A 23364-nucleotide genomic window follows, 5' to 3' on the forward strand; every position below is an offset into this window, starting at 1 on the left:
CTCTTAAAAATAAAACTCTTGTAATCCTACATCTTCCTCCCACTACCAGCCTGTTTCTATGTTTCCCCTTATAAAATGCTTCTTGAAAACATTGTCCCCACTTTATATCAATTCCTCTTTCCCATTTCTATCTAACCCATTCCAATTAGGCATTAGCCTTCACCATCCAATTAGGCTGTTTTTGTCAAGACCAACAATGATCCTGCATGGCAAAATCCAATAGTTAATTTTCACTCTTACCTTGCTTGACCTGCAATACCATTTTTCCTGAATACGTAGATCACCCACTGCTCCTTGTTATTCTCTTTAGTTGGCTTTCCAAGATCCAGACTCTGCTCCGTCTAAGGCTGTTCTTTCTCTTTGTTTGGATGTTGCTCTTTACCTTCTTAATCTCTGAATGTGAAGTGCCCCAGTACTCACTGTGGGAACTCTTAGCTTTCTACATTCATTCTTAAGGTTAGTGGGTGTTAAGGACTGAATTGTGCTCCCATCACCAAATTCATATGTTGAAGCCTTACCCCCAATGTGATGGTATTTGAAGATAGAGCATTTGAGGAGGCAATGAGTGTTAAATAAATTTTAAAGGTTGGGCAGGGGGACCTTAATCTGATGGGATTATAAAAGGAGTGGAAGGTACCAGAGAGCCATGGCAAGACAGGTGAGGGGTGGCCAGCTTCCAGCCAGGAAGAGGCTTCACTAGAAACTGACCCTGCCAGAACCTTGGTATTAGTCTCCTCACCTTCAGACCTGTCAGATAGTAAATTTATGTTGTTTAGGCCATCCTGTCTGTGATATTTTGTTGTAGGAGTCTAAGCAGACTGAAACAGTGCCTCCCAACTTGAGGTGTGTCAGTCAACCTCACTTGCAAGACATGCAAAAGCACAGAATGCTGGGATCCACCCCCACCAACGTAGTGCTTCCGATTCAGTAGTTCCGATGCAGGCCCAAGAATTTATCTTTCTAACAAGTTCCCAAGTAATGTCAGTGTTGCTGGTTCTGGGACCACATTTTGAGATCCATTGCTATAGGTTATTTTATCTAGGCCATGGCTTAAAAATTCAACAAAATCATTAGTTCTCTCACTGTATATCTGAAGACCAAAGCTCCTTTCTCAAGTCCATACTCAAGAATATATCCTACTTGACTATTCCATTGAAATGTATAGTATTTATATGAATCTTAATGTATCCCAAACTGAGCTCTCAATATTCCCCTAAACCTGGCCCCCTAATGTTCTTCACTATCTTAGTGTTAATTTCATTGTTCTGATGCCCAAAACAAAATCTTTGAAGACATACTTAAGTCCTTTCTTTTCTTATACCACATATTTAATCCATTCACAAATTTAATCAGCTATTTCTTCAATCTACATCTGTTGTACAATTTAATAATTTCTCACAACTTCTGTCATTTATGTCCAAACACTATCATCTCTCACCTTGATTATTACAATGGCTTTCAAACTGGTTGTCTTTCTTTGACCCTTGTCATTCCTTACTCCATCCAGTATATTATTCACAAAATCCAGAGAGACAGTTAAGAAATATAAGTCAAATCATGCCACTCTTCTGCCTCAGATGCTTTATTTCTCTTTTTACTCAGAGTCAAAGTCCTTACAATAGCCCTAAAGCCTACACAGTTTTATGCCATGATATTTTCTCTTGCAACTTTTACTCTCTCAGTCTTAGCTAGACTGAAACTTTTTATTGTTTTTTGAATGTGCCAGTTATGCTCCCTTAACCCATACTTGCTTTTTTCCCATGCCAAAGTGTCATCTAAATATCACCTAAAATGTGTGTTAGACTCAAGACATAATTTGTCCTGGGAGAAAATTCCTTTCTAGCTGTGAACCTGTGAAAGGCAAGTGATGTGCTTACAAATTCAATGGTGGGATAGGCATAGGACAGAGACTCACATTTCAAACAAGAGAAATCAGCAAGAAAAAAGTATAAGGAACCCCAAGCAAATTCAAAACCGAGTGTGGCAAATTTCATCATATTTCAATGCTTTAGAATAATCTTTTTTGACTTAATGCTCTGTTCTCTGGGACTACTGAGGTGATAGTCCCAGCTTGCATCACCCCTCAGCCTCGGATGGTGGCCTTGTCTTTGAGGTCCTGGACAGCAGTCTTGTCTCTGAATCACTGGGTGGCAACATGTGGCCTGCTGAAACCAAGAGTGAAATAGCCTCTTTCCCTGGACCTCTATACCCTCTGGGCATCCCTATCAATTTTGAAAAGCCTTTAGGACCTTCTTCCCTTTTTTTGTAGGATAACACATGCTCATAGTCAAGGATTCTATTGTCTCATCTTATAGAATCCCAGAAGCACAACAGTGTCCCTTCATTTTGTCTTGTCAGTGTTACCTTTAGTCCAAGCTGGCAGTGTTTCTGCTGACATAACCCCACCTCTATTCCTGGATTCTACTGAGATGTCTCTTTTCACCCATGAGTCATACGCAAAGTCTCTCTATCAAATGGGCTTCCAGCCACACCCTTGGTGTTCTCCAAGAACACCTCGTATTTTGCAATATGAAAAGTTGACAATTTCCAAATCTTCATGCCCATTTCATTCAACAAATACCTTCAATTTATCTATCTCTTCTTGCATTTTACTATGAGCAGTAAGGAGGAACCAGGCCACACCTTTAACAATTGGCTAAAAATGTCTCCTTAACTAAATTTTCAAGTTTATCACTTTTAACATTTACTTTCCACAAAACACTAGAACCAAGTTCCTTGCCATTTTATAACAAGGATCACCTTTCCTCCAGTTTCCAATAACATGTTTCTCATCTCTGTCTGTGACCTGACGAGACCCACCTTTATTGTTCATATCCTAGCAGCAGTCTGTTCAAGGCAATCCAGGCTTTTTCAGCATGGTCTTCAAAACTTTCAGCCTCTAACATAGCCAGTTCCAAAGCCACTTTCAGTAGCTGTCACAGCAGCACCTCACTTTGCACTCCCAAAATCTGTGTTAGTTCTCCAGAGAAATAGAACTAATACAATATTTATGTATATAGATAGAGATTTATTTTAAGAAATTAGCTCAAGTGATTATGGATACTGGCAAGTCTAAAATCTGCATGTGAGACAGAAGGCTGGAGATCCAGGAAAGAGCCAATACTGCAGTTCCAGTCTGAAGGCCAAAGATCCAATAATGTAGCTCAAGTTTGAAGACTGTCTGCTGCAGAATTTTTTGTTGCTCAGGGTAGGTCATTCTTTTGTGCTATTCAGGATGTTCACTGATTGAATGATGCCCATCTACATTACAGACAGCAATCTGCTTTACTCAGAGTCCACTGATTTAAATGTTAATCTCATATAAAAAAAAAACACCCTTACAGAAACATCCAGAATAATGTTCTACAACATATCTGGGCAACATGAGCCAACCAGCTGGCACATAAAATTTATTATTACCAAGCAAAAGAAATGGTAACTATGTGATATGATGCAGGTGTTAGCTAATACTGCTAAGATGGTAATCATATTCCAATACATAAGTGTACCAAATCAGCATGTAGTATGTCTTAAATTTCCACAAGGTTATATGCCAATTATATTTCAATAAAGCAGGGGAAAAAAGATTTAAACTGACATATTTAATACTATGCCATCATAATGATGACTGGATCTGGAAATACATTACTTTCAATGGGTACACAATTCTTAAAGTACTTTTTCTAGAACAGGCAAACAAAAAACATATCCTTCCCTACTCTCCCTCTTTCCTTTTCTTTTTTCTATTAAAGATTTGGACAATATTTAACTCAGAAGTGACCTTATTTCCATAAGAGGTCTTTGAGGGAAACATACTTAGTAATTAAAATGCACTTCAACCTGCAGGTTTTTTAATATCAAACTTCTTTTAATGTACATGTATAACTGCTTTATCTTCATCATCCACAAATTAAGTCCACATATATCCTAAGATACCTTAAAATTCCCCTTCTTTAAAACACTTAAAGACACATTTTTACTGTTAGGTTTCATTAATCTAACTAGGGCTGTGAAAATGCTCAACACGTATTAAAGTTTTTCATGACAGGTTTCAAAACTATGCGTTCGATGTTGGAAGACTCGTTTTTCTCCATAATGAGCTTCTATCATGCTTGGTTATTTTAATTTATTTAGAGAAAAATTTATTAACCTTCCTTGAAAGAAGTTGTATATTTTCTTTAACAGTAAGTAATTCTCTGGTCAAGTTTTCATGGGAGGGTTCCTTCAGCAGTAATGAGGTTATTAATAGTGACTTGTGATACCAGTCCTGTAGTCATGGTAACCATCTGATGTTGCCACTCCTGAGCCCTGAAGATTATTACATGATTATAAAGCCCCAGTTGTTTCAATAAGAAAAGCCAACATTAAGCATTAGTTTATCACTCATCTGTCATCTCTTATGTGATGCTCATTTCCACATTTCAGTTTCTGAGACTTAAATATTCTCTGGTAATCCTTACCTCGTCCATTCATTCTTTGGTTAAAGACTTCACATTTTGGCATTGGATTAATATGTCACTCTTCTTATGAATATTTTAATGTGCATTTTATTAAGTGTTCATGAACTTTTATTTTATTTCCAGTGTTATTAGAGACGTCCTAGGAACTGTGAAATGTGGGTTTCATCTAGGGAAAATATTGTTTTAGTCATTTTTCAGTGAAATTTATATGGACTCTAAAAGCCAACATTAGCTTATAGAGACTGATAGATTTTCACACTCCTCTATCTCTCAAAATTAATATTAACTGATGAATCTTGTTTATGATTTAGTACATGCTAAAGTTTATGGATTTATCTGTGAATTATAGGCAATCAGGAAGGCAACTAGCCATCTTTATTCTGGGAATCTCCAAGAGCATCACATTACTAACGAAAATAATACCAGTTTAGACCATTTTGCATTTTAACAGCTCTTTAGAGAATATTAATCCTCTATTAGTGCTGATAATTTTACTATTAATTGTAAAGTCCTTGGGTTTTTTTCTTTCTAAAAAATGTATTTCTTTTATTTTTAATTACAGTTGACATACAATATTATATTTGTTTCAAGTGTACAATATAGTGATTATACATTTATATAACTTGTGAAGTAATCACCCTGGTAAGTCTAGTAATTGGTCATTTCTAAGGTGTGTGTTTTCAAAAACTTGACTTTTGATGGGTAGAGGGCAAATTAAGAGTCTAACTTCTTAGTAAGCAAATGTTTGATCAGATGTTATACCCTGATAATTTAGGACCTAGACTAATTCTGCTCCTTGTGACTCTGAAAAAGCAAATAGGGTTAGAAAGACAAGACTGGGAATATTGTACCCACAATCACTGTACATGTATATATTACAAAAAATTAGCTCTGTCTTTGTCACAGTTTTTTCCTCACATGCTGTAAAAATACCTTCTTGTACAATGTTACTTTCTTTATAGTTTTTCAAGCTCCATGCAAACATTTTGTTCAGAAGTCTGAAAAATGCAAGTATAGGAGGAGCAAGTTATCAATACCCTGGTCAATGGAGAATCAAGTTATGTGCCTGTTTTCTTTATTAAAGAGATGAAATTTAAAGCCAGACACATTAGGCCTGGGCCTACTTTCTCTGAGTTGGTCCAGTACATTGAAATTAGCCTCCCTAAGGTACATTTTGTAGCATATACATTGGCCTGTTGCATCTCTATAAATATAATATTAATTACAGAACACAGCACACAGAAACTTGTCAAACTTAAATTCACTTAGATATGATCAAGGAAATTGCAGACTTGCTTATGTTCAAGAAGTAATTCTTTCTATTTTAGCCATTTTCAAAGATATTGATCTGTGTATTGTGCAGTAGTGAGTGTCTGAGATATTGTTATAGTGCCTTAGATTCATAAATGATTGCCCCAAGAGAGTGAACAGCGAAGAAATGGGGAAATTAAAGGGAAAAAATGAATAAAGGAACAGCAAAGAAACCAGTGTTAAAATAGACAACAGAGATATTGATTAAACATAAGGCAGTGATGGGCACAGTGAGTCAGTGACCTTGTAAGCACATGTACAGAGAAATTTTCAGAAGACAGATTATGAATGGAGTTTGGGAAACTAGAAGGCAAAAGACTATTTTTCATCAGGAGAACCTCTAACCTTACCAATCAAAAATAATACTAACTTATCACATTTGAGTAGTCTGAAATTGAGAGCATTAAACGAAAAGGACCAAAACCCTATAGCTTTTAGTTAAAAATTTTCAATAAATGGCAGTAAAATTGTACAATTCTTTTAAACTTCCCTGTGATGACAACCTATTAACAGGACTTGGGAGTGTGGCGAGAAGTCCTCAGGGCAGGACAAACATTCATTCATTCTAGTGAATTGCAAGTTAATGAACAATGAAAATTCAGATTTTTCAAATGATATTCTGCTTCCCCAGTATATGAGAGAGGTTAATTCTCCATATAACCATCCTTGATGCTGTGAAGCAAGAGTGCTAGCCTGTACTTCAGGTCAATTTCCCTGGAAAATATTCTTTAAAAAAATTTTTTTAATTGTGGTAAAATACATATACAAAAATTTAGCATCTTACCATTTGAAATATACAGTTTGATGGTATTAGGTGCATTCACTTTGTTGTGCAACCACCACAATCATCCATCTGGAGAATGTTTTCATTGTCCCAAACTGAAAATCTATACCCATTAAACAATTCCCTATTTCTCTCTCCCCCAGCCCTTGGAAGCCACTATTCTACTTTCTGTCTCTATGAGTTTGACAACTCTAAGTACCTCATATAAGTTAAATCATACAGTATTTCTCTTTTTGTGGATGGCTTATTTCACTGAGCATAATGTCTTCTAGGTTCATTCATATTATAGAGTGCATTCAAATTTCCCTCCCTTTTAATGTTGAATAATATTCCACTGTATGTGTATACTGCAATTGCTTATCTATTCATCCATTTGATGGACACTTGGATTACTTCCACCTTTTGGCTCTTGCAAATAATGCTGCTGTGAAAATGTGAATACAAGTTTTGAGGTGAATATATATTTTCAATTTTCTTGGATTAAAATTTTTTAAACAAACTTGTGCTCATGTATTATTTTGAATTTATAATGAAATGGGAAATAGAAAATAAGTGGTCATGTCTAGAATGTCAAGTTTTCTACACTCCTAGTGTTTTTTTCTGGTGCATGGTACTGTATGTGGGAAAAAATCAACATCCTGGAGAATAGCATACCCAATCTGATTGAAGTTTGCTCAGGCTTTCCCTCTGGAATCAAGATTTACATCTGTCTATGCCAAGCCAGACTGATCTTGTCGAAGCTTCTGTGGAGTGGTATAACATGGTGGTTAAGATTGTAGACTCTGCTCTCTCACTTGCAGGAAGATGAAATATATCAGTAAATGTAAAGTTTACAGTAGTGCTGTGTACTCAGTAAGCATCCAGTAAATGTTAACTGCTGTTACTTTATCATTGTCTCTTCTCTTCTTGACAGTTACCCAGTCCCTGAATATTTGTATAAACCAAGTGAAAGAGAGTGGGTGCATACCCACCTTTGAGAGAATATGAGCTGCCTATAGATATAATAGATTCTCATAACCTGTTGGCTGGATTGCAATTGAAAGAAGGTGAAGGGATTAGACAAAGAACATATATACATGATCCATGGAGATGGACATGGTGTGGGGATTGACTGTGGGAAGGGGGGAGTTGTGTGGAGGGGAGGAAAGGAGGAAAAATTGGGACAACTGTAATAGCATAAACAAGAAAAGTACGTATCTATCAAAAAAGTGTGTGAGGGACAAAAAAGGAAAAAGAAAAGATTTGCCACTCTTATTGGAGATACCATCTAATTTATAAGGCATGGTTAGCATGGCATTCAAGCCTTGTCATTATATTTTCCTTTATTTCTTTAACAATAAAAAAAGTAACATGCTCGCTGCAGAAAAAACAAATCCATTTTTATATTTTTATGCCACTGTTGTACATACAACAACTCTGCAAATCAAGGAACAGGAAGAGGGTATAAATCCCTGGGGAATGTTCTTACACTGAGTTTAACTGTGGAAAGCTTGTGGGGCAGAGCTCTTGGGCTCAGCACCTGTGGAAGAGAAGGGAAGGAAAGAGGGCAGCCTGATTGAGTAGAGGAGGAGGCTGACCTCTTAACAGAAGTCTCAGCCAAACCAGTAAGGGAGTCAGAAGCCTAGATGAGCCTTCAGAGTTGATGTGAATTAGAGCAGGTGGGTCAGGACTTTGTACCTTCACCTCATGCAGTTATTGGATGCAGGCTGTCCTGGGAAGGAGGGCATAACTTGAGCAAGCGGCTCTCATCAGCTGAGGAAATCATGTAGGGGATTGCCTCCTGAGGGCTGTTGGTGGCAACACTGTCATCAGAGATGGTGGGGATAGGGAATTAACACCTTCATTTATGAAGGGGATTCTGGATAATAGGTCAAATCATCTACCAGATCTGTGATATGAAATCTTATTAAGATATAATTTCACTTGAGAGCAAATTTATTACATAAGTTTTCTGCAGGAATTTTAATCTTATTGAAATATCTAAAGTAACATTCAATGTTGCTCTAGTTTGAATGTTATTAGGAGAGAATAGCAATTAGTATGAAATTGACTGCAAGTAACAAAACATCCAACTCAAAGGGACTCAAACATTAAGGAAATGTACAGACTTACATAACTGGAAATATAAAGTGTGAGATTTGGGACTAACTTAATCTAACAGTCCAACTCCCTTTCTCTGAGCTTCCCTTGGCTGTGTTCTTCTTGGTGGAGCAGTTATTTTTGATATTTTTCCTCTCTGTAGCAGTCTTGGTTTGACATTTACCCAAAAAATCTTCCCACAGAAGACTGTCTCTTACTGAAGCTTATGATTCATAGTAAAGGGTCGAGTTTGGATTTTATTCTAAACACAATGGCAGCCATCAGAGTTTTTTATTAAGCTAAATTTTATTTAAGTAAATATATTAGTCTTTTACCTAGAGTAAATTCAGAACTTAGGACACAGATACAGATTTAAAGTTTCAAATGTCTACAAATGTAAGGCATATGCTGTTCATATTATCAGAAACTTGTTAAATGTCAACAATTAAAGACAATTCTTACACTCTTTAGAAATAGACTAAAAAGAAATATTTTACTTATGAAGTTCACTTGTAAATAAGCTACAGTTGTAAAACACTATCTTATGGATTATAACTTTGGTTACACTTCCATTTGATCAGTGTACAATCACTCAGCTATACCAATAAAACAAATTGAAAAAATTCATACTTTAGATAAACAAAAGTTCATCCTCTTGTGGATCAAAAAAAGAGAACTGTTAAATAGCAATATCAAAAATACTCTGTTTAAACCACCTAGAAATCAAATAAAATGGAAATAATTCACTAATAAGATTTATATTTATATAATGTACATTTATTTAAAAAACTATTCCAAGAATTATAATCTTATGAAGTTTTCATTTCATCTATAGTATAATCAATCACTCAATTAATAGCAATAAAACTAAAATAGAAAAAGTTCTAAATCATTTTAGAGGACAAAACAAATCTTTTGCTGTGTATCTGGATTGTTTTAATGCATTTTTAAATGTCAAAAGTGCTGTAAATATACAACACCCAGTACAATCAGGTGGAAATAATTAAATCATATGGTTCACAATGAAATTATCTAGTTATAAAAATAGCCTATGAATTATAATTCTATCAGTCTTCTATTGAGCAAATGGCTTTACTAATAGCAATATCTTGACAAGAGGAAAAAAATAACTTCTGCAAAAGAAGTAAAAGCATTGTGCTATGGATTCTGGAAGCTGACTCATTAGAGAGATAACATGGAGAATGATTCACGTCTCTTTTTAGACTATGTAGACAGAAGCCTGAATCCAGTGCTTGGTGTAGCATGATTTCTTATCACCAGCAAGGATATGATGGGCTGGGGAAATCTGTTGGTGCAGGAGTCTCAGAAAGGTCTGCTCTTGTTTTCCAGAATAAGGGAAAAGGCAGGGATCTTCTTGTCAGGAACTCCTTTGTGACATATGACCTCTGACTGGAGAATTATGTTAAGCACTAGAACCAATTCTGATGAAATAACTAAATTAAAAAGAGGTCAAGAGAGTTTTTCAGTGTAAGCAGCATGAGGACAAACTGTCTTGTGGAGGATCTGCTGTATCAGAATGGACTATCATCACGGAAGGATCCTTCTCCTGCGGTCATGGTCCCACTGGGAGGCATCTGTTTTATACTGGGCTCCAAAGCCTGGATGGCCAAGCCATCACAGCCTGGTTTTTCTCTTTCCTTGGGAATCAGTGTACCCAGGAGGTTTCTGGTGATCTTCTCAGGCCTCTCTGCCAAATGTCACACTGGAAACTCTGGGACATAATTGCAACATATGAATACAAATTGAAAAGTTCACATTTGAATTTTTCCTCAATTAAGATTTGTCTTAACTTTGTTTCTTTCCCCTTAAATTATCAAGGTTTCTTTTAACCATCAACACTCTCAATCTGTTACTGTAAGCATATATCTCACAGAAAACAAGCTGGAATTCACAATTGCCAGTGATTATTTTTATTTTTATTTTTATTTTTTCCGAAGCCTTAAGGTTTATTTAAATAACCCCCAGTTAGAACAGAGTGGGACAATCACTACACCTTCCCTGTAACACCAATTAACCAAGACAAGACAGAGAAAGTAAGGGCACCCTGCAGCCAGCCTGCCAGCCACTGTGTAAGGGGTGGGGTGCCTCTCAATGGAGGCGGCCACGACCTCGGCCCCAGCCAGCAGCTGGAGGTGCATCCACTGTTGAGCGAGGGTTCTTGATGGTTTCATCTACGGACACAATAAGGCACGCAGCTTCAGAAGCTGCAGTCAGGGCATTGATCCGAACCATGGCTGGCTCCCACACGAAGGCCTTGAAGTTGTCAGCAATGTCCTCATTGTTGATGTCTACTCCATACCACATGCCCCCCTGAGCATGCCGAGCCCGCAGCTTGTTGAGGATGTTTGTAGCATCAAAGCCAGCATTGTCACACAGCTGGCGTGGGATGATTTCCAAGGCCTTGGCGTATGCTCCAATCAACAGCTGCTGTTTGCCAGGAACAGTCCTTGAGTAATCCCGCAGGTACTTGGATAGCTCCATCTCAATGGCCCCACCACCAGCCACCACTGAATCGTTCTTGATGGCCTTCCTGACAATCATGATGGTGTCATGCAGGGACCTCTCTGTCTCCTCCATAAATTGCTCAGCGCCGCCTTGGAGGATGATGGTGCAAGTCTTAGCCTTGGGGCAGCCAGTGAAGAAATTGTACCTCTCGCCTCCAATCTGGGCTTCTTTGAAGACCTGGCAGCGGCCCAGCACATCTGCTGACAAAGCATTCACACTGGTCTGGATGGAGCCTCCACAGGCCATCATCGTCCTCTTCAGGTCCTCCTCTGGCACTCGGTCAGCACAGAACATGTCCCTGTCCGCAAAGTACTGAGTGGCCACATCCCCAATGGGGAGTTTCGACAAGATGACTTTGGCTCCAGAATGATGGATCTTCTCTAACTTGTCATACAGAATGTTCCACTCAGCATCCACAATTGCCTGATAATCCTCAACTGTGTGCACTCTGACTTCAGCATTATCTTTCTCAGCTTTCAGTTCGAGCTCAACATTTAACAGGGCAGTCTTTGGATTATGGTACTTTTTGGGTTGCATTTCAAACCCTGCATATGAGAAAGTCTTCTTGAATGCAACACCAGCTACCAGCTGGGAGTCCTCTAGGGCTCCACCCTGTACTTTCTTGATGCCAATCATTTTAAGTTGCAGCAAATCGTCGAGCATCATTACCACATGCACCACCATCTTAGCGAAGAAGGCCTGCTGTTGGGAAATCAGCTTGGAGCTCAGAGCAGTCATGGCACATTTTTCCACCAGCTTCCTCTGCTCCACTTTATCTTCCCTCTTCACAGTCACAGCGATCTCTTTGATCTTGTTAACTGCCAACTGCGTGGCAGTGCGGAAAGCTCGGATGATGTTTTGTGGGTGCAAACCTTCCTCCACATAGGGCTTCACTTGCTTCAAAAACTCCGCAGCCAGCAGGGTCACTGAGGTGGTGCCATCACCAACCTCAGCATCTTGGGATTTGGCAATGTCCACTAAAGTCTTTGCTGCAGGATAGACAATATCAAGGAGTTTCAGAATTGTGGCCCCATCATTAGAAATTGTGGCTTTTCCTCGGCCATCCACAATGAGCTTGTCCATGCCACGGGGACCCAGAGTGGTTCTTATGGCCTCAGCAATCACCTGGCAGGCACTGATGTTACTTACAAGCTGTGGAATGCCTTGGGAACTATCAGTCCCTTCTTTCAACAGGATAACTGGTGTGGGCATCATTTTGTAAGCTTATTCTGCGGCCCGCTACGCTTCTTCTTAGCTCCGCGCCTGGCCCGCCCAGCAACCGCCAGTGATTATTTTTAATTTTTCTAGGAAATTATGACTTGTATTTTATAGGTGTCTGATTCTTCATAAGCTTGGCTGATCTAGTCAATTATTTTGGAAATGTTCTCTTCTTTTTGTGATAAATTTTCTCTAAATTGAATCTTCAGTACAAATTCATTTATTTTCCTCAGTGCAGTTCAGAAAGGAGTAGGTGTTTTTTCTAACACTTTTTCTTCTCACTTTTTTTTTTGACTGCAGCAAAGTTTTCTCACTTTGCAGAATCTAATACAATCTCAAAGTGTATCAATTATTCTAGCTTTCAGGTAATTTAGTGTACATTTGGTTTCATTTTTAAAGAGTTTTTTAGTGAGTGTATTAGTTTCCCATGCTGCTATAACAAATTACCACAAACTTAATGGCTTAAAACAACACAAATTTATTATCTTGAAGTTCTGGACATTAGATGTCCAAAAGCAGTTCAGGCTAATGTAACATATCTACCCGTAGGGTTGTGTTCTTTCTGGAGGCCCAAGAAGAGAATCCATTTCTTATATTCCCAGCTTTTATAAGCTGCCCACATACCTTGGCTGGTGGCCACATCACAAACCTCTGTTTTGGTTGCCAGATTCTCTTCTCCAGTTCTAACCCTCCTGCCTCCCCTCTTGTGATAGCATTTGTCCTACCTGGTTAACCCAGGATAATATCCTTGTATATCGTCGTTGGCAGCCGTCCGTCTCGAGAGACGATGGCGTAGCTTCTTGAGAGTCTATCTGCACCGCCGAGAATGGCTGTGCAGTCCGACTCGGGAGTGACAATCCCTGCCGCACTTGTTACAGGTGAAGGCAGATGGCTGTTGTTGCTGCTGTTGACGCTGCTTCCGCCTCGATCTTTTCTGGGCCGCCTCCTCGTTGCGCGCAGCCTCTGCGCGTGATGTACCTTGCCTGACCGCGAGCCTCCAGGCTAGGCGGTCGTCTGCTTGAACTTCCCATGTGTTGAGATTGATGGAGCATTGTGTCATGTCCTTTTTGCAGATGTCTTTGAACCGCAGTTTTGGGCGCCCTGTCATCCTCTGACCTTCTGCTAGCTCGCCATAGAGGAGGTCTTTGGGAATACGGCCTGCATCCATTCTTTTGACATGGCCGAGCCACCTGAGGCGTCTCTCACTAAGAACTGCATGCAAACTGCTCATGTTGGCTCGCTTCAGCACCTCGGTGTTGGGGACCTTATCCTGCCAGGCGACGTGCAGGACGCGTCGCAGGCACCTCATGTGGAAGCTGTTGAGTTTCCTTTCGTGCCTTGCGTAGGTGGTCCACGTCTCGCTGCCATAGAGGAGAGTGCTGAGTACGCAGGCTTGGTAGATGCGCAGTCTGGTTTTCTCAGTGAGGCTGGAATTGTTCCACGCTCGCTGGTTCAGTTTGGCCATAACTGTGGCTGCCCTGGCGATTCTCCGGTTGACCTCCAAGTCGACTGACAGAGAGCTCGAGATGGTGGACCCGAGGTAAGTGAAGTCGTTGACAACCTCCAGGGTGTATCCGTCAATGGTGATGCATGGGGGAGTCCCCGTGCCTTGAGCCATAACGTTCGTCTTCATCAGGCTGATGGCTAGTCCGAACTCCTTGCATGCGTGGGAAAGGCAAGTGACTAGCTCCTTGTATATACTTCCTTAATTTAATCACAAACTTCAAAGTTTCTTTTGTCATGTAAGGTAACACATTCATAGGTTTCAGGAATTTGGATATAGACATCTTTGGGGGACCATTATTTAGTCTACTGTAGTATTTTACTCAGCCTCATTCATTGGTTTCTTTAAAACATCTTTTAAGAGGTGCCTATGTTGTGATGCATTTGTTATACTGAATTCCATGTTCTCACCATCCATGATGTCTTCTCTCCAAAAACAGCAAATATTCTGTGATATGGCTTTGTCTTTTTGAACTTGTTGCATACCACCTTAATTTCACTGACTGTTTTTTACACTTTTGCTTCTATGAAAGCACTTTTATCCTTCCCTAACTATCAAAATTTTCATCCAAAATAATTTTAGTGCTGTCTGAAGCTGCTCTTCATTCTTCTGATGTGTTTTGAAGACTGTTTTGGTTGCATCTTTTAAAGAATAGATGGTTCTTGTTATATTTACCATCAACACAACTTGTTCTAATTATTTAGATTTCTCTTCCCTCAGTCCTTTTCTAAAAGTCTATATTTTAAGGTAAAGAGCTTTCCAGGTGTTTATCAATTTCTTCTAGTTTTTGTATTTCTGATAATGTCTTCTCAAGCCTGGCTTCCATTAGAATTGATTCAAGGTGTCCAAATAATTTTTTATGAAAATAAACATTTCTAAGGTAATGTTGTTTTTCAGTCTAAAGAGCAGACACTCCAGTGGCCACTTCTTTGTCTTAACTGCATAAAGTAAGATTCTAAAGATTAAAACTTCTACATTCCACTATAACTAAAAATGCCATCAAATCTCACAACAATCTGTGATGATCTGGGCTTGTTCTAAGGTCTCTTATCACCACTTCCACCACCTGACTCATTGCCTTAAGGACCAGAGTGACCCAGAACATCACAACAATTGGTGGAATGTCCATGGTTTCAGACAGCTTGGCTGAGCTCCATCAGGTTACCAGGACCCTGCTGAGCACCATAAGCTACAGAGAACCCTGTAGGCATCACTCTCTCAACTCCACCAGTGCCTGGCCACCAGGGCAGACCTCCATGGAGCTGAGGTTGTGAAGGAGACACTCATAACAGAAGAGAACCTCTGAAATTTCCTCATACGATGACAACATAGACAGCAATAATATCTCAAGATCACAGAGCATGCAGGGCCTAGAAATAATAGCTCAATGTCCCTTGCCTTCTATTTTCTTTTTTAGAGAGAGAGAAAGGAGAAACAGAGAAATACCGAGTTCTTGTTCCATTTATTGATGCACTCATTGGTGCATCAGAGATCCAAACCACAAATTCGGTGTATTGGGATGATGCTCTAACCAGCTGTGCTACCCACTGAGGGCCACTTGCCCTCTCTCTACTTAAAAAATACACAGATATACTCATTCCATATATATGCAATAGAATTCTCTCAAAGTGGTATATCCTTCACCACTTCCCTGAGTCTGTTTCCTCTCAGAGTTTAAAACAGAAAAGAGAACAAAAGAATCTTTGCTTTTAGTTTTTCTTGAGTTTCTACTTTTTAATTCTGTCTTTCATTCCTGCATTTCTTCCAGGTGATAGGAGGGTAAAATTAATCTCTCTTCCCCATGTGCCCTCATCTTGTCTTGCCACTTGCCCTTTCCTTTTCTCTATATTTAATTTTACAGGCTTTCCCTTTTAAACCAGAGGCGAAGATGTCCTTCAAGTTCCTCTGATTTGGGTTACTCTGCACCATATATCTTGACTTTCTTCATCTCTCCTACACAATTTATACATGATCTCAATGCAAAGAGTCAACCAGTTCTAATCTTAACATATAAAAGAACCATCAGTTCAAGCAGGTGAAGTTTGAGACTCAGGGCTGATCTCTGACTCCTTTTTCCTAATCAGCATTTGTCCTCTCCTTCCAGGAGCTGAGAAATTGTATGGTTTAGCTTTAATGGTAGAAGAGCTGAAGACAACACTTTATAGGGCATTTAAAAGCATATAGATTAAGTATTTAGAAAATGTTACCTTTTTTGCAGTTTCATTACTCCTATTGAAAAAAAAAAAAAGAAGAAAACAAAACTCTATTATATCAAAATACCAGAAAGGTACATGAATTTTATATATTTTGACTTTTTAAGAACTAAAGATATCACTTAATTATATATTCTTATGGTTCCTAGACTTTAAATATGAAAGTATGAAATGAATCCTGGATGTCCTAGAAGTGTCAAGAAGTAAAACAAGGAAAATTTAGGTTGAAAAGAATCAATTTAAAAAGGTAACATCCTGTCTTTTGAAACATGTTATGAAAAGTACTCTTGCCACTAAAATTACTAGCAAACATATAGTAAATATAGTTCATTGTGGGTGTATTTTTTAAATATTGTAATTAATATAATGTGGCTAAGTAAGCCTCTAAAAATGACTAAAATCTGTTTTACATATGACTGAAAAGTATACATATAAGAAAAAGTACATTCAGGAGTCATATTATGATTATTACATTTGAAACAGTCACTATTCTCCCTCAACACCTCCATCCAGGCCAACCACTAAGGGGAATTTCAAAATAATTTCTCATTCCAAATCAACTTCGGCCATGCCTTCAGAATAATCCTTCCAAACCATCATTCTGATCATGCCCTTGTGCCTTTGCTCAGCGTAGCATTCCACTTATCTCATTTTCACCTATTCCCTCTCTTGTCTATGCATATTCTAATTCAAACACATTGATCTAGTTTTTATATCAGATAGATACAAGCTTTTTAGTTGCCAACTTGAGCTATATCCCATAAGGTAGAGATCACCAAGGTACATTTCAGATATAAATAACTCAGCTTACATTTATACTATGTGTCTTCCTACAATGAATTAGTCTATGGATAAAAACCAATTCAGGTGGGACCAAACAGATGCTTCCTTCTAGAATTCTGAATTGAGATTCTGAGAGTCCAACTTAGCTGGTGCTCCAAATGTAGGAAGCACAAACCTGAGAATTACAGAATAAGCAACTTGTAACTCTCTGTGGACTGCGAGGTTGAGAGTTACTCTTCAGAATGACAAGACGATAGATATGGACCAAAAGCATTAGAGACAAAGAATTATTAAAGCTGTCAGAGTTTATTCATCTTTATTTTTAGTGACTTTGTCACATTGCTATATTTCTGCTCTTAGGTAGTGAGAAATACTTCTAAATTCTCAAAATAAATCCTTCTTGTTTGAAAGCTAGTTTTAGATTATTTTTTGTTTATAAACTAAAATCTTTACAAATACATATTTTGATGAGGAATTAATGATGAAGAAAACATTAACAATTTTGGGGGACACATGCATTTCACATGTCTCAAGACTACCCAATTAATATCTTTTGATAGAATTGTACTGTAATTTATTTTCAGTATACTTCATGACTCTTTTCATTTTCAAATCATGTAACCCAATCCTTACCACTATATTAATGTGTCTTGATGATTTGCTGTTTTTCTAAGGTAAGTTCTCACTGGGAGTTGATTTCTTATTTCCCAGCATCCTTGGCATGCAGCTATTTTTGCCAAATGGATAATAACAAAATAATGTGCATCAATTCCAGGGTAGGACCTATACACAGCTAGTGGGGCTTTTCTATGTTTCTTTTTTCCTGTCACCCTGTCTACAGGCAGAGGATCCCAAAGAAATAGTGACTGGCAGAGCCACAACTTGCAAATGCCACACAGAAGACCACCTGCCAGACTAGAAGTACATGAATTTGGCTGGTAGCTAAGAAGCATACTTCAAATATGTAAAATATAAGATAAATGAAATGTGGGCATTCATTTGTTATTATTAAACACTACACTGTAGGTTCCACAGTAACTAGAATGCTGCAAGTTGACAATAAAGTTTTGTTGATTAAGGATATGAATCCATTGAACTAAAACCACATATTTGTGTATTTGTCTTAGGGAAGTAAATCATATCATCCTTAGTAGAAGGGATTTCAGTTGTTTCTTCTGGCCCCCAAGTCATTGTAAAATAACCTTTATTTAAGATTATTACAGGGAACCCTGGCCTGTGGGTTGGTTAGAATGTCGTCCTGTGCACAGAGGGTTCAGATTTGATTTCCCATCAGAGCAGATGCCTGTGTTGTGGGTTCAATCCCAGGTAGGGCACACCAATTGGTGTTTACTTCTCACATCGATGTTTCTCCCCACGCCATCCCCGCCACTTTCTGTCTCTCTAAAATCAATGAACGTATCCTTGAGTGAGGGGGGAGAAAGCAGGGAAAAAAAGATTATTATAAGGAGATATGTGGTGAGAAAGCAGTCCTAGAAAAATGTAATTTGAGGGAGAAGAGTAAGTGTCTAATACCTTACTTTATAACCTTACTGCAACTGTGCTATTGTATTAAAAAGTAATGAGTTTTAGATAAGACTTTGCTCCATGAAAGTACATATTATTAAATTTAACACAATGTGTGTCTTTTATCCAAGGGTTTAAAATATAGCTTTCTCATTTAACAAAAAAGAACAACAATTTTTTTAAAAATTCTTGTTGAGAAGGAAATATAAGATTGAAGAATAGAGTCACTGATCGGTTAGCCTGTCTTATCATTAGTAGTGTGACACCTAATAGGGATCTGAGGGATCAGCAGTCCTAAAAGTTGTAGTTACAAGGGATTTTAAAATGAATGGAAAAATAAATAAACTTTAAAGATGGAGAAATGATGAAGACAAACTTACATTCTAGATATGGCCTAAGTTAGATCCCTCAAAATAAATCTTCTATTTTAAATTATAAAAATACAAAACTCTTTTTAGATAGTGATTTCCCATTTAATGTTAAAAATTTACATATTAATTGAAATTGGAACATTTTAGAACATGTTCAAGTACACAATAGGAAAGTAGCATTTTATGTTAGTACATGATGACAATATATAAATATAAATAAAATATAAAAATATTTCTAAAGCTTTTCTAGAAACTTATTTTTATGAATATTCTAGTGCAATTTTAAACATCTATTATATAATGATCACCCTTTTATGACATCTTATTAAATACCAGTTAATTAAGGCTGGAATTGTAAAAACACACCATTGTAGTTTTGTCTTATATTTAGGGTTTTAATTACAGATATTTTTCTCCTTGAAAGTAAATTGGAATAAGGAATAATTTTAATCATTTAATTAAATCAAACCCAATGAAAGCAGAAAGAGAATGTGTAGGTCTTATAGGCATTGCCTGAGCCTTTTAATTATCTGTGGTCATGAGAAGTATAGGTTCTTTATAGAAAGATAAGAAATAAATTGGCAGCATAAATAGTGTAGGAGAGGCAAATAGCAATATCTACCAAGTCCATCAATTTGATCTTGATCAAAACATTTAATGATTAAGTAAAATTTATATTTTCCTTGAAAAGAGAACCAACCAAATCAAAAAAATGGTTGACAACCAACCAAATCAAGAAAATGGATAAAATAATTTTCAATTGGTTATAAAGTACTATATATGTATATATTTATGGAAGAACTATTTTTCAATGTATTATTTCCTCCCTAATCTTTGTCAAGTATTTAGAAGTGATGTTCATGTCATTCATTGTTGATCCTCATCCAATTATAAATTCTTACATGCACCTTCCTCTTAGTTCAGGAAAAATAAAATTGCACTGAAGAGAAAAGATGAATTTATATATTTTCCCTTTTTTCTCTATCTTTTCTGAGAAAGTAGTGATGATTTGGGTCTTGACATAGCAGCCATTAATAAGTACTATGGAAAAAGTAACACATGAAATATTGAACATTGGTTCTGTCATGGACTTTGTGACAGAAACCAAGAAATTTAATCTTTCTGATTCTCAGGTTTTCCTGAGAATTTTAAACAGAGATAATTTTTCTGCTGTATCTTAATGGTTGCTATAAAACTAAAAAGAGATAGTATTATATAAAAGCACTTTGAACATAACTATTTTTATCCATTATGCTTTAAAGTTTGGAGTACACACACTTTCATTTCTTTTCCCTCATGAAAATGTCTCAGGAGTCTACAGAAAGAAGAAAAGAAAGAGCAAGAGACTCATACATGCCCCCCCTCCAAGGGAATCACCTATTCACCTGAAGAGAGGAGATATATCCTGAAACACAACATGCTGAAAATTTATTTCTAAAAGCTCTATTTAGAATACCATCTGGTCCCAACATGTTTCATAAAACAAGGAGAGGATGATGGGGTTTGGCACATCTATAACTCTCTCCTTGAATGAAGGAATATGTGCCATAATATCTGCTAATGCAAGGATAGTAAATGCAAAATGATGAACAGCAAATGGGGCCCAGTTCACTTGGCAGAAATCACCTAAACAGAAATGGGGACATGATAAATAGCATATGAAGGACTAAACATACTCACGATCACCAGCATGTAGACAACATCCCAAGCACCTACTAATAAGCTCTGCAATAATGGACTCAAAGAAAAGCGGCGGTACTGGGAGAATGAACAGATTGCTAGGCTGCACTACCACAGGGAGAGCCAAAAATATACTTCCAAAAATTCTGGGAACAGTCAAAAATATTGTGCTACCTGTGTTAACACAGAGATGATGCCAACATGCCCAAGTATATTTTTTGGAACTGGAATTACATTTTGGTTAATAATAATCATAAAAAAATGGGTAAAGTTAATTATCCTAAGGAATGATTCTACAAGAGAATATATCCTCTGTCTAACCATCTAGTATTGGCAGTACCTTTGCAAAATATAACTTCACCTTTTAATGACATGTAATTCTGGATTGTTGGATCCCTTTAATCATTACAAGTTTTTTTTTTTTTCACTCAGTGTCATACCTACAACTAACTATATGTAGAAGCACATGTTTGTGTACATACACATATGCATATACACATGTACAGTATTTTTCAAGACAAGCTAAAAAAAAAGTCTTACAATCTGAGGTTATTATGAACCTGCAGGGAAGGGTGGTTAGTATCTAAGTCATAGGTAGTAGAATCATTTCATGCACAAAGACAATACTTTTCCTTGATTCATTTTGTAATTACAAGCAACTGAATGGATATAACGAGAGCTAGAATACTTGGGAGATACCCAGATGCAACATTCAGGGCAAGACGTAGGAAGATAAAGACTGTAGTAATAATAAAATCTTCATTTACAGCAAAATACATAGCAAAAGTTTGCAAGTAGAAAGGAAAGCAGTGATTTATACTTTTTTTGACAATGTCTAAGTGAATAAAAGAATGCAAACATGAGAGAGCTGAAATGTCATACAGGTGCCTCATTAAATCTGGATAATGAATTTTCTCTAATCATGATAGCACGTTATTTCTTCACTGAGTTGGAGAGGGCAAGGAGCAGAAATGTATTTTTAAGTTTACTAAGACTTTAAAAATGTGTTGAATATTTGTAGTCCACTAAATGGTCTTAGGATTTTACTAAATCTCCCTTGGCTCCACCCACTGACTTTCCGCTTACTTTCCTTTTTTTGACAACTCCTCTTGACAGATATTCAACTAAGAAAAAAGGCAATTAGGTGACAGCTTTTGCTTTAGATTGAAAAAAAAAAGCCACTCTGAATACCATATGGTCAGGAGAGGGTAGGTTGTGCTGCAATGATAAATAAGCTCCAAAGTTAAGTGGTTCAATGCCTGTACTCTTTATTTCTTGTTCACCCTGTTAGCTACAGTTATGGACAACTTCAGGACAGCCAGTCTCCATGTGGCATATCAATGATTCAGGTTGCTTCCACTGTTTGGATCCACTAGCTCAATAATTTATCCCTTCGACAATTACCACAGCAGAAGATACTAGAAAATTGTTTATGAGTTCTTCACTGCCTCAGCCAAGAAGTGACAAACCCTAGATTTGCACTCATTGCACAGCCCAGAACTCATCATAAGACTGTTCATCTGCTGGGGGCTGAGATGAGCTTCCTTTTTGTACACAGAAGGGCAGGAGAAGCAGATACTGGAGAACCTTCAAAATGATTATCACACCAGAGCTGCATTTTTAAGACTGTGAGATTGTGTTGTAAAATAACATTTATAAACTCAAATAAAATATGAGCAAATATAAATTAAAGGATTTGGCTCTTTTTCTATAACTTGAAGGACCCAGGGAAACTGCAAATTTGTTTTAAGGGCAATTCAATTAAATTCACAAATGATGGCTAGAAAATATAGACTGGAAAATGTGTTTTCCATATGCAAATAAAAATGACAGTAACATAGAAAAGCAACTTAATAATGTTCAGTTCTTATAACTGTATTTATCAAATCTTTAAGAACTATTTCTGGTCCGCTCTTAAAAATGTTCTATCTGCTTTGGTAAATGTTACCTGAACAAGGGCAGGCATTTTATATAATTTCTAAAATGTCTTCTGTGCAGTTTTTCTCTCATTTGCTTGCATTCCAAAATTAATTTGATAATATTATGAGTAAATTTATTTTATTGTTTGCTTTGGGACTTTTGTAACTAATGATGTCTTTACTTTCTTCTATTTTAACTGAAAATATGCTTTTATAATTTGGTTTGCATATTTCTTATGACAGCAAATCTGAACATACAAACCATAAATTAACTGCTAAATTCTTAGTCCTTACACTTTGTGTATATATAGTACAATAGACGTCTTTTCTTTAGCAATAATGTGCTAATGTAGAAGTAGACAGAACAAATTTAACTATTTCAAAATTAAGCACTATATCACATAAATTATTACAAATGAGCTGATTCTAATATAATTTTTGAAAGATTGATATGTAAATAATTTCATATTTAAATTAATAAAATCTTGAGTGTATGTAGATAATGTGAAAGTGTATAGTTCATAAAATAAAAATGGAAGTGAACATTACAAACTTGAATTTACAGACTCAAGCAAAGCCTCTATCAGACTGTGTACTATGTAATGGGACATGCTATCCTTGTACTCTTCCCTGTGTTTGACAATGATCTTGAAAATGTGAACATTCCTCATGTTCTTCCCTTCCAATTAATTCTCAACATTCTCCAAATCATTTTATTGAAAGTCTTCTGGCAACTGTCACCAAAGCCTTCATATCTTCATATCCATTGGACACTTTTCAGTCTTCATGAAGTCTCTCAGACACTTTTTAGTCCCACAGTGATCTCATCCATGCATTTCAAAGTATTGATATTGTCTTATTTCTGCAAAATTACTCCTTTTTTTTTCTCTATAGTATGACATTTTCCTGGTTCTTCTTCCAACCACTTTGAACTTTTTTTTTCTTGGTTTCCTTTATGAAATTCTATATTTCTTCTCCTATTAGATATTACT

At 37.1% G+C, this 23364-nt stretch overlaps 1 pseudogene; it reads right to left on the reverse strand.

Annotated features, from left to right (window-relative positions):
- Window positions 1-10581: 10581 nt before the first annotated feature.
- LOC150021313 (T-complex protein 1 subunit eta pseudogene) lies at window positions 10582-12407 on the reverse strand (annotated as a pseudogene).
- Window positions 12408-23364: the final 10957 nt, after the last annotated feature.

Source organism: Furipterus horrens, unplaced genomic scaffold (assembly GCF_987537825.1).
Source record: "Furipterus horrens unplaced genomic scaffold, mFurHor1.1.pri manual_scaffold_1, whole genome shotgun sequence".
Lineage (NCBI taxonomy): Eukaryota > Metazoa > Chordata > Mammalia > Chiroptera > Furipteridae > Furipterus > Furipterus horrens.